The sequence below is a fragment of the Myotis daubentonii genome, chromosome 3, assembly GCF_963259705.1.
Source record: "Myotis daubentonii chromosome 3, mMyoDau2.1, whole genome shotgun sequence".
Taxonomy (NCBI): Eukaryota; Metazoa; Chordata; class Mammalia; order Chiroptera; family Vespertilionidae; genus Myotis; species Myotis daubentonii.
The window spans coordinates 36,798,467-36,814,286 of record NC_081842.1 but is presented as its reverse complement, the minus strand read 5'-3'; positions in this window follow the sequence as shown (position 1 = coordinate 36,814,286).

The following is a 15,820-nucleotide window of genomic DNA, read 5'->3' as shown; positions in this document are numbered from 1 at the left end:
CAGGCAGAAGTGGTTAGGGACAATCAGGCAGGCAGGCAGGCGAACATTTTGGAGCCAGCAGTTCTGGATTGTAAGAGGGATGTCCGACTGCCTGTTTAGGCCTCATCCCAGTGGGGGGATCCCTCTAGGGGTCCCCGGTTGGAGAGAGTGCAGGCTTGGCTGAGGGACACACACACACACACACACACACACACACACACACACACACCCATGCACAAATTTCGTGCACCGGGCCTCTAGTTTTGATATATAAAGGCAAAGGAAGAAACTGGCCTGAAATAGTCATTTCCAATTGCCTTTAGTATTTCCCTGCCATCATTGTGGTTGTTATGAGGTCAAATCATGTGCTGCTAGTGACAAGTTGAGGACACTCTGCCAGTGCACTAATTCTAACAGTGCAATTTGAATTCTGTAATAGAAAGGTATTTACATTCTGGCAAATTATACAGATGAAAACCTTAAATCAAAGACTTTAATAGGAACATTTCACACTCAATTACTTTTAATTAGGGGATTCCCCCCATGTTTCTCTGTCATGCATGTAATACTTGGCCTATCTTTGGTTGGGGAAGAGATAGGGATCTTCTCAGGATTTGGAGTCTGAACCAAAGATATAAGGATGGAGATATAGATGATGGCAAGGATTGAAGAGATAATTGTTGAAGATAGAGCCAAAAGCAAACTGTGTCAGGGTGGGGGTAACATTAGGGGTAGGGAAAATCGGAAGTGAGACACTCACATTTCTGGCTTGGAGTAGCAGGTAGATTTTTCTATCCCTCTCTATGTGAGATAGGTACTAAATAAAGAGAAGTAGGTATAAAGACAGGGAATATCATGCATTCTGGACACATCCATAAAATATTAGGTAGATCATCTTATTAGGTCATTAGAAACAGAAATCTGCTGTTCTGAGATGTAAATTTATGGGACAACAATGTATATGTAGTATTTGAAGCTAAGAGGGTGGATAAGATATTAAGAAGATTCTACTCGAGAAATGGACAGTTGATGGAATCTGAAGGAACATTACTGATAAAAGAGGTGCCAGAAAAAGAGGACAAGCAGGAAAGATTCAGATGGGCACATGGGGATATGGCAGGACAATCAAGAGAGAATCATGCTGTGATGCCAGGGAGGAGGAAGATTTCAGAAGAGAGAGGTTGAGGGTGACAGCTACAATACCTTCCTAAATGGTCTCTCTGTCTCTAGTCTCTTCTCCATGCTCCCCAGCCTCATTCTTCTGCCCAGATGCTTCCTCCTATACACAAGCTGGCAGTTATTAGATACCGATAGCATTCAACATTTCATACATAAAAGTGTCACCTAAGTCTAACTCATAACCTAAGCCAAATTGGCTATTGAAAGACCAGTTCTGGCCGAAACCGGTTTGGCTCAGTGGATAGAGCGTCGGCCTGCGGACTGAAAAGTCCCAGGTTCGATTCCGGTCAAGGGCATGTACCTGGGTTGCGGGCACATCCCCAATAGGAGATGTGCAGGAGGCAGCTGATCGATGTTTCTTTCTCATCGATGTTTCTAACTCTCTCTATCTCTCTCCCTTCCTCTCTGTAAAAAATCAATAAAATATATTAAAAAAAAAAAGAAAGACCAGTTCTGGTTCTCATACCCAGAGATGCTAATTTAGGATGTCTGTACCCAAGAATATGCCTTTTACAAAAGGCCCCCAGATGGTTCAGATGCAGATGGTCTATTGATACCTTATAAAACAGTGGCCTAGGGGATAAGTTTAAATTCCCTTGTATAAGATTCATGTTTTTTTTTGCCTTCTGGCTCCATTCACCATTTTTTCTCCTCACTACTCCCTTCACTTTCCACCTAAGATCCATCATGAACTCTATATTCTAGCCTTGCTAGAATTTTAAAGATGGGTTGGGATGGGGAGAAAAGTCCTTTTTGGAAAGGAGACGGGCCTATCAAAAGGGACTAAGGTGAGTCAACAGAGTTATGTGAGAAAATAGGAGAACAATCACAGTAGCTTACTGTGAGAAAATAGGGAACAGTCCAGTTTGAATGATCATAATATAAAGACAGAAATACATCTGGAAAGACAGGTCTGGCTAGAGTGTGGAGAGAGCCTTGAATTTCAGACTGGGGAATTTAACATTATTCTACAGTAAACTGGGGTGCTTAGCTCTTTCACACTTTGTCTTGTTCATCTTTTTCTTTTCTATCCTGGATATAGGTATCAGCTCCCTCTTATTATTGTTGAAGCTGTGTCTTTACAGTTATTTTTTTCCCCATGAGTCTGTACTTTTAGGAGAAATAAAAAAATAAAGAACTGAGTTTTAGATGAGCAAATTTAAAATTTCTGGAATGACAAGAGGGTTTTGAATAATCCAGACACATTTAGTCATAAATTACAAGACAATTAATCAACTTTCAATTTTCCTAAATTGCGTAAGAGGCAGGTAAGCCACTGTGATTGTTCTCTTACTCTTTGTCAAAGGAAAAAAAAAGCAAGACATACTGATAGTTCAAGTAGCTGGAGTTTGGACTCATCACCATAAAACTGAACACCATGTATTTTTCTCCAAAGGAAGATTTCAGCCCAATTGGGTCCAAGAGAACATACGAGCACCTTATGCTGAACACAAACTTAGAGAACTGGATGGGTTTTGCCATCTGCTAAGCCTCACATAGCCTCCAGTTAAAAGTTGAAGTGATGTCAGAAACTGATTTAAGCAGCTTACATATGTTGCACTGCAGGAAAAACATTGGACATTGGGGACTTGGAAAAACAATACTAGGCATTTGGGGTCCATAAATGTTTAGTGTTTGTGACAAATATGCCCAGTAGCCATAGGGCAATGCTTTTTCCCCCTTAGATTTAAGTGTAGGTTTTCCTTCTTTGCTTAGTAAAAGAATTTTCACATTATCTTGTGTATTTGCTGGAACTGCAATCATCACTCATTCCAGCAGGTAAGATTATTTTACTTAATCACAACCTTCTTTTGTTGATTAAAGTTTGACAGAAAATGCCAGTACTATGGCATACTTTAGAGAAATATTCTATGGTCTTTCCATTATTGATAATGTTTTTGAAAAATCTAGATGCATAAAAAGTGGATAAATTTATAGTAGCTGACCTTTAAAATTCTTAAGGGTTCTACAACATGCTCACTGAGCATTTGAAAAATTACTCAACTGGTCCTCAAAGGCCTTCTAGCCTTATTTTCCCCTCTTTCTGTACAATTACAATTCTTCAAATACATTTGATTTTTTTTATCCCTAACTGCATCTACTAATGCTGTTTTTGTCATCTAGATTTTCCTTGCCTTCCTTTTTTGCTTTTCCCCATCATCTCTCCCTGTTGATAACTTATCTATTAGTAAGGACCAATTCAAGTCTCCTTCTTCCATGAAATATTTTGTGATCACTTATAATTTTCTCATAGCACTTAGCACGATCTACATTGTTTCATAGTTATAATATGAATATATTAAAGATCTGCCTTTAATGGGACATCCTTTCCTTTATTATATAAATAGAAATCCGTATCCCCATTATGTGAATTTAATATCCCCTCTTGTGTGTCTTAGGAAATCCAGAAAAAATTTCAAGGCATGAGAATCAGCAGTTGCAATAAGAAAGGATATTAATTTTTTCCATTATTTTGTAGCTTTTAAGAAATGAGTTCTTTCTCATTTAAACTCAATTTTGGGATTTCCCTAGATAATTTGTAGATCTATACACTTTTTAAAGTAATATATATATGTATATATATATTTGATTTTAGAGAGAGAGAAAGGAGGAGGAATAAAGAGATAGAAATATCAATGATGAGAAAGAATCATTGATAGGCTGTCTCCTGCATAATCCCCCCCCCCCCGCCACACACACACACACACTGGGGATTGAGCCTACAACTTGGGCATATACCCTTAACAGAAATCATACTGTGATCTTTTGGTTCATGGGATGACGCTCAACCACTGAGCCACATTGGCCCAGTGATTTAGACAATTTTGTATAAAGAAAACAACTGGCTAGTGACATGTATTGGCCCAAGTTTAGAAAGAAATAAACATTCCAGGTTCAATGTTCAATGGAATCCCTTATCATTTCTATTTTCTGCCCCAGTCCCTCTAGGCATATAGTGTATAGTTGTGATTCTCAGGATTACATATTTTCCATACACATTCTTTTGTTCCTGGACACATTTCACTCCAAATTTCTCTGAATTTCTCTGCTAGTAACTTTTTACCACCACATAATTTCAACCCCATGCTTCTGAACATATTTATTCAACTCTTTCATTCTCTTATGGACAGTGTTCTGATAAAGCTTTCTCCAAGTACGAAGTAGGAAACTTTAAAACCAGATATCTGACATTTTAGTTCTGGGATCTGTTATCTATGCTCTTTGCCAGAAATTTACCTAGACCGGCCAGCAGCTTATCAACCCTCTACTGGGGAAACTTCTTATTCTCTTCTCTGCTTATATCTCTTCTCGAAGAGTGGTAACAAAACAACAACAACAAACAGTTCACAGAATATCTCTGTAGAATTGTACACTTCTCTCAATGAAGTTAGTTTTACATTATGAAATGGAATCCTTCAACATTTCTTCCTTATTTGAAGGATTGAACAAGAATAATGGGTAAATATTTGCATTACTAATGATTAAGCTACTAATCAAAGTGATGAACAAGGACCTAAGACAAGGCTCTCCAAGGTCAGATTTCTATCTTTGAAATACAGTAGTTTCTTAGAATAAGGTAGGTTCATTCCAATGAGTGAGGTTGACTATTTTATTACTGAAATTTTTTAGAATGACTAGTGCATGGTGATAATAAAAAGAATATTGACTTTTTAAAATTTTATTATTGTTTTTAAATATGTCTACAGACAATACACCCTCTTACTGCCTGCAGATGGGGAAGAGAGGAGATCATGAGGGAGGCTGCTCCCATTACTTCCCCACTCCCATGCTCCTACTTGAAATTTCCCACAATGTCAACTGTCTTTGATTTAATAGCTTTAGGAACAAGGTTCCATCTGCAGAAACAGTGGAGAAGGTCCTGAAGCACATTTGGAATAAAAGAGAATGACTAAATATTTGTTTTCATACTTTCCTAATTTATAGGATTATATGTTTCATTTCTTCAAGACAAAAATTGATGTTCAACTAAATTTCTGTACAGTCTTGCAGCTAGAAAGCACTTGGGCAAATGTGTGCTCATAAAGTGAGTTGTTGAGTTGAATTATTTATCCTCTGTTTAATTTTTTTGCCTAGCAAAGAATCATGAAGTGTTTCTTTTAGGATTTCCTGGGCAAACATCCCCTGCATATCTAGTGCACCCTTTTTTTTTCTGTTAGGAAAGCACAGAATTAGAATAGAGGTTGTGGGTCAGAACACTGTGAATCAAGCTACATTTCCCATCCAAGGCTAACCTGGGCAAAGGTTTTACACCAAAGATAAGAATGAAAAGAGAGCTTTGGAAACAGACTATCTGGGTTTGACCCTGTCTCTACCACTACCAGCTATAAAATTGGGAAGTCACTTAGTTCTCTGTGTCCTACTTTCCTAATTTGCATGTTGGAGAGAGAAATACTCTGCATTTCATTAGAGTTGTGCAGGTAAATAAGATAAGTCAACTAAAACTCAACAGGATGTAGGGACTAGAAATACTTGTACACTGTTTGTAGTGAAGAGTCTGGTACAAACCAGCATGTAGAGTACACTGGCAGGACTTAACCAGATGAAGTATTTAAAATCACGCACATTTACCTGGTGAGTCCATTCATAGGAATGGATCACAGAGAAATTTTCACAAGACACTGTAAGAAGGTAAGTCAAGTTTCTCCAGTTGTTAAGTGAGGATAGAAACTAAAACTTATGGAGTTCCTATCATATGCCTAAGATGCTACATAGGTTGCCTCTTTTAATCCCCAAGACATACTTATGAGATTATTATAATATCTGTTTAATAATTGAGATAAATGATTCTTAGTGAGGTTCTATAACTGAACAAGGACACCGCTAATATTAGCAAAAGTTGGGTTTCAAACTCAGGTGTGTTTTTTATTTCATTCAAATATTGCATAGAGTATCTGAAAAGAGTAATTATCTCTCTTGTGTTTTCCTCACAGACTGTTGTGTTGATACGTTCATGTATTATATCACATGATTGTTCTACTTTGTCTTTCTGCCATCTTCTCTTTTTCTAATTGTACATATTGCCTTTCTTTCATGATATCCCTTTTTGCCCTTTTATGCTTTTTTCCCCACTTCAATGAAGATATTTAAAGTTACTTTGCATATATATATATATATATATATACATATATATATATATATATGCAATATATATATATGTAGTTAGCATAGTGAAGCTAAGAAAAAATCAGTTATACTAACAGTTACAAATAAAGAGATTGGAATGTTACCTATTATTTAAAACAAAACAAACCAACTGCCTTTTCAGATGTTAGCCAGGTCAAACTATTAATTTCCTTTTATTTTAAGTTTAGTCTTCTGTTTTTTTAATAAGAGGGCTTTAAGAACAAGGTCCAAGTTTGTTGACTTATGTTCTATCCACCTATTTTCTCACTTACTTAAAAAAATAAACTGTATTTTTTAACTTTTAAATGGAATTTAAATTTTCACCAATTGAATAATTTCCACCCTTAGTTAAGGAACATTTGTCATGTTTACTAAAGGATTTGTCAGTCTGTATTGAGTTCCCTGGTGGCCTTAACTTTCCAAACATATATGAGCTGAAGATGACTTAGTGTTGCCACAGCCCCGTGGACTGCTTGCAAACAAACAAACACCCCATCTTTAGGCATGGTTAGTTGCATATATTAGACATTTAATGACTTGCAGGTAATGGCACAGAGGAGCACACAAACTGGTTCACAATGAGTTTCATTATGGAAGAATAATGCTCTGGACAAAAAAAGGAACAATGGATTAATCACCAATGCTATTCATTTGTATTTGGTGCTGGACTCTGTGGATTATTTATGTTTCTGGGCATGGCCTGGGAAGTATTTCAACGAAGCCTAATTTGTCAAGGTTACTTATACTTTACCATATTTTTTTCTAACTATATCTTTCTGGATGGTCCCACACATAAATATTTTCATTGTACTGTGCGTTTATTTGCAATATTGATGGCACTGTAAAAAGTGGGATATTAGCACCTCTTTAAGCAACGTCAACTGAGGAATTAAGATCGGAAATACCAAGGCCTTCCTTTTAGAAATATGGAAGTTAACTTTGATTATTATTCAGCTTTTGTGACTGATGAGCCAGCTATAAGTCATACTGTGGAAAATTTAGTGTCTAGAAATCATGCTACTGAATATTTTATCTTACTGGAAATGTGCTATAAAGGGGCTGCAACTTTAATCAAATACATGATGATGTTGCAAGCCCTTGGTTGGACTGTCATGTTGAAAAGTCGAGGATAAGCAAAACTAAAGGCATAGCTTTGGAGGAGAGCAGTGATTGTCAATGTGTATGTAGTTATTATTTCTCTGAGAAGTGGTTTTATTTTAAACCCTTATGCTACAAAGGAAAACTTTGGCTCGTTGTAATGTTCGGATCCCAGTTACACCAGGTAGAGAAGCATGAGTGACAAGACAGGGAGGAAATAAAGAGGAGAATAATGGTTGTTCAAGTGTTTGCAGTTTCTATCTCTGATATATGTTCCAGATCTCAGAATCTGAGGAAATTTCCTGTTTGTAGGAAAACAACTGCTTTAAGGGCAGAGAGAAAATGTCCAGTTGGTACGCGGTGGTGCCTTAAGGGTGTACTTACTTTAACTGCCTGGCTGGTGTGGTTCCACAACCCCGCCCCCACTACCACCCCATGCCTGGATGCTTGCTGCTTTATTTTGTTTAGACACTGGGGAGAGGAAATGATTGTTCATTGTTGGATCTGATTTTCAGTTCAAGCCTCTTCTGACACTGTCCGGATGCTTTTTTTTTTTCTGAAGGAGATATGTCAGCTAGTCGGAAAAGACTAGCTGAGGAAAGATCTACAGGAAATTTGAAAACACTACTGAAATATTATCAAACTAGCATTAAGCTTGTCTAGATCTTGTTTAGCTTCTTTTAGTGTCAATCTTACTGTTCTTTTTATAGTTTTCTCCCCATAGCCAATTTCCCTTTAAATATCTGTTTCCCTATAGCCCCCACAACCTGGAGGAGGCTGCTTGTGTATTTCACAAGATTTAAAAGTACTTTATTGAGACTTATAGTTGCTAGATCATTCTAAATAATTGATATATAAACCAGTACTGTTCAAAGGGGCATTTTTGATGATGAAAATAATCTGAACTGTGCTGTATGACACAGTAGCCACTAGCCACATGTCACAATTAAGCATTTGAAAAGTGGTTAGTGTGCCTATGAAACGAAATTGTTATTTAAATTTAAATAGCCACATCTGACTATTGCCTACCACATGGAAACTGCATAGCTTATATACATATATTCAGGATACTGTTGGCACTTGCTTTCTGAGCAAGTTCAATGATAGTCATTAAATTTTTAAAAAAGTGAGATGATTTATTATTGCATTAAAAATTAATCTACATAAACTCATCTTTGTGTGTTTATTAGTGTTGGGAGAAGTGAGTAGTATGTAATATAGAGACTACCATATTTCTAGTTTATATATAATTAAAAGAATCCTACATGGCAAGCACTTTTGAGGACATATATTTTACCATTCAGAACTTAGGAAGGGCTCTGTTTGGTCCAACTTTGGGTCAGCCCATCCCTAGATCATTCAGCTATAGCCAGGATGGCAGGGTCATGTCTGATAATATGCTATCTTCACAATAGGCTTGTTTTGGGGGGTGGGGCAGGGACATAATTCCCAAAATATCAGTGTTGCTAGGTGGATAAAATGAATATCCTTTTTATCTCAATTTTTTTTCTCTCCCTTCTTTTCCAAATCCAATGTATTCCAAGTCCAGTGCAAATGCCACCATAACCACAATATTACCCCTCTATAAAGCTCTCTAGGTATGTCGGAGGAACATAGTTTAGACTGATTTAAGTTCAAGTCCTGGACAAAATATTTACTGCTACTTACTACTTTGTGACTTTGGCCTTATTTTTTTTCCCCACCAATGAGAATAAAGGGATGAAATGTTAATCAGGATAGGATTGCACAACTTTAAAGGTCATCTAGCAAAAGATGGTTAATATAATTTTTTGAACAAGAAATTGTAAGTGGTATTTCAAGAATTGTAATGTGGCAGCTGGTGTAGATTGGGAACTTTATCGCCAAATTTAGTGGTTGTAAAAACCATCAGGATAATGTTTAACATGAAATCTAATCAGATAAGAAACTCCTAGGAGACACAGGATGTCATTTAATCTTGACAATAAGCTAATGGTTAGGTGGTTGCCTTTTTGCTTCATATCTTAGCTCTCCCATCATCTTTTCCCCTTCATGCACTATACTTAATTTCTGCCTTTTGCTGACCAAACCAGGCATTTTTTACTCTTAACTTCAGAGCTTGGTAGTTGCTTTTCTTTTTATCAAATCACTGCAGTTTATTTTTTTAACTCTTAGCTATGCTAGGATTTTTAGAGAGAAGATGAAGTGAATGAGACAAAGCTGAGAAAATTATGAATAATTATTGAAAATATCTAATAGATTATTGGAAATAAATTCAATTCAATAAATATATTTTTTATTATCTACTACTATCAAGATAATTTTAGTCCAAAGGACTACAGGATTACTAGATTTGAAAACTGAAATCAAGAAGGGGTACAGATTAAGGAATTACTAGTAGGTTAGTGATTCTCACTTTGTTTAGGTAGTAATACACCAGAAATTCATGAAGCTTATTGGATAACTAGAGGCCCAGTGCACAAAATTCATGCACTCGGGGGTCCCTCAGCCTGGCCTGTGCCCTCTCACAGTCTGCGAGCCCTTGGGGGATGTCCGACTGATGGTTTAGTCCCGTTCCCCATAGGGATCGGGACTAAGCCATGAGTCGGACATCCTTAGCCCTCCCACCACCACGGCCGCTGCATTTGTCAGCTGTGAGTCCAGCTTCTGGCCCAGTCGTGAGCCCAGCTCCTGTGTTAAGCGTCTGCCCCCTGGTGGTCAGTGTAAATCATAATGACCAGTTGTTCCACAGTTCGATCGATTTGCATATTAGCCTTTTATTATATAGGATAAGCAAAACTTATAAAATATTACTATAAAAAACTTAAAGAGAATATATATACAATTGTGTACTTAATCAGATATTATCTTTTGACAGATTTTAGCAGAGGTGATCTTTAATATCTGTCAAAGACTTAGAAATAATTCTAGGAGTAAATCTTTAAATCCAGAACATGCCATCCTATTGGCTTAATATTGTCTTCTGAATTTGATGTTAGTGGTGACATATTTAGATAGTGCTCAGTGAGAACATGATCTGAGAACCAGTAAATTAGAGCTCAGGCTTTGAGTAAGCTCTCCAAGGGACACTAGGGCAGACTTCATCTCAATGTGTATTCTTTCCTTCCTGCTTCCTGCCTCCAGTTCCATGGAGTTTAAGGTAAATGGCCTAGCACTGCATACAACAAAGGGCCAGAGGATCTTAACTCTGGTTATAGTTTAGAATCACTTGGTGAGCTTTCAAACAAGTGTAGATGACAGAACCCACCCTAGACCAATTCAATTAGAATCTCTAGGGTGACACTTGGGTATGACTTAAAAAAATGCTGCTGTAAAAAGGAAGGAATTCTTACCATTTGCAACAGCATGGATGGAACTGGAGAGCATTATGCTAAGTGAAATAAGCCAGTCAATGAAGGAAAAATACCACACGATCTCACTCATTCATGGATAATAGAGACCATTATAAACTTTTGAACAATAATAGATACAGAGGCAGAGCTGCCTCAGATTGTCAAACTGCAGCGGGAAGGCCGGGGAGGGTTGGGGGGCAGGAGGGAGGGGGGGTAAGAGATCAACCGAAGGACTTGTATGCATGCATATAAGCATAACCAATGGACATAAGACACTGGGGGGGAGGAGAGGCTAGGGGACTGTCAAGGGCGGGGGGAAAAAAAGACACATATGTAATACCCTTTGTAATACTTTAAGCAATACAAAAAAAAATGCTCCCCAGTTGATTCTAATATGCAAATAGTGTTGAGAATCACTGATGGAAGAGATGAAAGAGGATCATGAATGTTCTAGTCTAGCAGTCAAGAATTTTAAATTATTATTCACGCTTTGGGTAGTGAAATGCAACTATTTTATATCTCAATTTCCTGGCTAGGAATGAAAGTATGAGACTAAAAAACCTTATGTATTTTTTCTAACTCTATTACTCTTTAGATGTACTCCTGGATATTTGTATACAAATAAAATTTTATGGAAATAGGGCCAATATAGTTAAATAAATTCTACAACAAATTCTTTAGTCATGAAAACAATATGTGTATAATGCATATGATGTTTTTGTATATAATTTAATGAGATCAAATTCAGAAATTAAATCATTTATTATTTCCCTGCCACAGATACTTCAACAAATTAAAAAAAAAATTTTAATACGAAGACTAGACTCTTCCTTATCAACATCATTTAGAGAAAAATTTTATCAGTTCTAACAACTCTCTACTATTCAGTGTTTCCCAGTCATTCTCTATTAATTTCTCAGTGTCTTTTTGAGAATGTCAAAGATATCATTACACCAGCTTGCTGGGACATCTAAACAATGTTTTACTTGTCAAAGGCCAAGAGACCTGTAGAATCATTTACCCATTTTTTCCCCCGGGGGTTTAACAAGTGTATGTCAAGGGGTTTAGCATGGATGGGCGTAACTTCAGAGTCAAATAGTGGATAGAATTACTGCTTCACTTGAACTGTTATTTCTCTCTGATTCTCACACTTTCTCTCTCATAGCTAATTTCTGACTTAATGTAACTGCATTTTATTGTTCTCATTTCTGGATAAAGAAAGTGAGAGCTGGAAAGCTGTGTGCTTTTCCTAAGCTTCCCAGCAAATACAACAGGGAATTGGTATCAGGATCTTTTAATTAATTAATTAATTAATTAATTAATTAATTAATTAATTTACTTCAAACTGAGCAGCTTTGTGTAAGCTCCCACATGTTAAATAAAGTGTTCATTTAATAAACATTTAAGGAAAATAATTTGTGTTCATGGAGTTGAGGGTGATGGAAAGGTCATGAGATTAAGTCTCATCGGGATTCCTCTTAAGAAAAGAGAATGTAAGAGATTTTGGTAACATGATTTGATTATTGCTCAGGATGGAAGCTGAGGTATGAGGTCTGGATAGAGCTGTAGGGCTGGGTAAGAGAGAAATTCTGCTTGTTGTTCCTGAGGAGGAGGGAGAGATTAGAGATGATGAGAAAGAGAGACCAGGTAGAACTGGGAGATGATAGGAGAACATGCCCTACCTCAACCCTAGTAAGTCTAGCTAGTCTTGAGTTAATTTTACATGGAAACTAGTAAAAAAGTCTTGGTTTTTCATCCAGAATGTCCCAGTATAATTAGAGATGTATGGGGAGGCTATGTCCAGAGATATATAAAGAAGAAGATGGCCCAGCACTTATAGCTCAAATCATGAAATTGGATTCAGGACAAGTTTAAAAAGATGTCTGCAAGGCAGCAAGTGAGTATGGGGGAAGGGAGAGTTATTAGCTGACACGTGTTATCCCCAAATGAATAGACTATGACCCATTATCTTTGGCCAAAAATATGAGACTGAATAATTTTAGAGACAACAGTGATGTGAAAATGATGTACTTATACTTTACTAAAAAGTAATTGCCAATGGCAGAGTAGCCCCTAACTTTTAAAGATATGTAAAGGATTATCAAAATCTAAAAGTATAGAAGTATCACAAATAATGGTGGCATCTTACATTATTTCCTTAGCTGAGGAACGCATTGTGCAGAGGTAAGAATGCTGATGAAGACCAACATTTGCATGATTATAAAAGACTTAGAATTCAAGGATTTAGTTACATTATTTTGTTTTCCCCTTAGACACAGTATTTTATCATGTTAGGCTTATGAGTGTGTGTGTGTGTGTGTGTGTGTGTGTGTATCTATGTGTATTTTTAATGGAATCCACCTAATTTTTTAACCTGCAGTTAGTTTTCTCAGTGTAAAATTGCTATAATGGGCTTTATTACATTCACTGTATTTTAAATCACTACTGTAGCCTGCTTTATTATTGTTGGTGATGAAATATTGCGAAGCTTATCATAATGTACCAACACAATGAGTTGGACAAGTGAGTCACATATTTACATGATGTTCTTTTGTTTAAATGTAAAAGGAAATCTTAAATTATTTTAACAGAGCATATGCCTCTGTAATAAGTCAATCTTGAAAATTGTTTGTAATGAATATGCCCGTTTCTTTAGAAGACAGATGATTCTACTGGTTAAAAATATTAAGCAATTTCCAAAGCACTTAAATTCAATTTGGTTTGACTAGTTCATTACAGTTTTTCATTTAAGCACAGACAAGAGTCCTCAGAATAATGAATCCAGCCTCCAAACTTTCATTCTAAATTTAGGTCAGGTAATTAGTGTGTGTTTCCCACAAGAAACAGGTAATTAAAATGGTAAATGCCCATCTACCTGGAAGAGTAGATATCTTATTTGTGTGTTTTAATGACACTGGATAATTTAAAACCAAGCCTGAACCAAACTTTTAAAATCTGACTTTTGCTGTTTGTGTAAATTTGTCATACCTCTTTCACACCTTCCTACAGAAATGGCACTTGAGCTAAATGCTGCCTGTGTTCACCTTGGAAGAAAATCAAATGGTATATAATTCGGTATGAACATACAATACCGTACTAAATTATATTTTCTGGCTAACGGAGACCAGCAAAGATATTTTAGGCATCAGTAAATGAGAACCCCGCTTAAGGAATTTGTGTTCTGCTGTGTCTGCAGTTGCATAATCACTGGGGATCTGATTAGTTCCAAGGGTGTCTTTTCTCATTTATCATCTAACTTAGATTCATATCCAAATGAGAGTTAATAGGGCCATGATGTGGAAGTTGTCATAATTCCTTAGAGATATTACTTCCCCACACAAAAGTATAGTAATTAATTTTTTTCATGATAAGAGAAACACTTTTTCCATTTAGGTTTCTGGGTACTTTTAAAAATAATTAAAACATATATGATCTTCTTATATGAGTCATTGAAAATGAATGTATTCAGTACAGTGATCATTTTAAGCAATACAGACAAAAAACAACAACTGGTCTTCTGGTTTGACTCATAAGTATTGGAGAACTTTCTTGTACAGTAAGCATATCTGAGCTTCTAAATTTCAGTGTGGTGAGCCAGAGCCTGGACTTTGGGGATTTCCTGGGGTAAATGCTTCCCAATAAGTAACTTTTTGAAGATAACTTTTTGTCTGTGCTGGTGGCTTTTCTGCTTCTTCACACATAGCTGCACTTTTTTTTTTTTTTAGAAAATCTCTCCATCATGCATTCCTCCCACCTTTGTCTGAAGTATTCATATGTGAGCAAGTATGAATTATATTCAACTATTGTCATTGATCCTCAACATTATTTCCCTCTTGCATAGAATGATTACATTGCATTTTCTCATTCAGCTCATTTGGTTTGTCATAAGAATGTTCTATGTTGATTACTACTTAGATCCAAGGCAGAAAACAAATGTACCTTAAAGAATGAATGAATGAATTATTTTAAATGTTTCTATTCCCATTTTTACCCTGAAATATAATTGAAAATAAATTTCTCCTGCCAAATCCAGAAGTAGAAAGTTCTCAAAAAAAGGATAGCATTGGATGGAGTTTGTTCAAGAGAAATTCTATAAAATCCAAGTTATTGATTTAGTTAGGGATTTCCCTCAAAGATCATGTATAAAATGACCCGGTTTCTTTTCTTTACATCTAAACTATTTTCAGAAGATGTTCTACCCATGATAGATCTTTGATGAGGCACATAAAGAACTGATGTAGGTAGACTGATAAGACAGATGCCATCAATAAATGCCTTCACAAAAATACTTGCCTGTCACAAGTTAATTTGATGCAGTATTTTCTGTCATGAGGGTGGATTAATTTTGTCCGTTTTCTCCTCTTGTCGTAATTCTTGTCATGCGAATAAGAATGTATTACAAAGGAGAACATACTAGACATTATAGTTCTGTGATAACTCATTTTTGTGACAAAAAATATAATGAGACCAGACAATAGTGCAAATTCATCATATTCTTACAGTGAACTTAATATTGACTTCCTGGCTTCTGCTCATGATTTTGAGGGCATGTCACTTATGGTTTTATACCAACCAAATGATTAAAGAAACCACCATCAGAAGACTTGTGCTGATTACATAAGCCTTTCTACAGGGAAATAATAGAACCATTTTGATTTTCTTTCTTTTCCCGCTTAAACACATATTTAATGTATACTTGCGATTTCATTTTGATGAAGACTCATTGATTTGATAAAGTTACTCAGAAAATGTTATAAGCTTGAAGATTAGACTGCATTTATCATTGAGGAAGGAGTGGATTTTCTCAATAAATCACTATTATAAGTCATAAAGGAAAAACAAGGTTTTATAATAAAGAGCCTTTCAGAAATGTTCCTCATATTTTGTCCCAGTAGCTGAAGCAGCAGAGCAATGATTTTTAGTGTGGTCTGTAGCTCCAACCAGAAAACCCTGATTCAGGAAATACCTCCTCATTAAACAAACTAGTAGTTTTTAATTGCCTTTCATTTCTACTACCCCTCTTCTAACTCCATGTATTCTCTCATTTCTTATTTTCATGTTGGAACAAAGCAAAAAGCAATTATCCA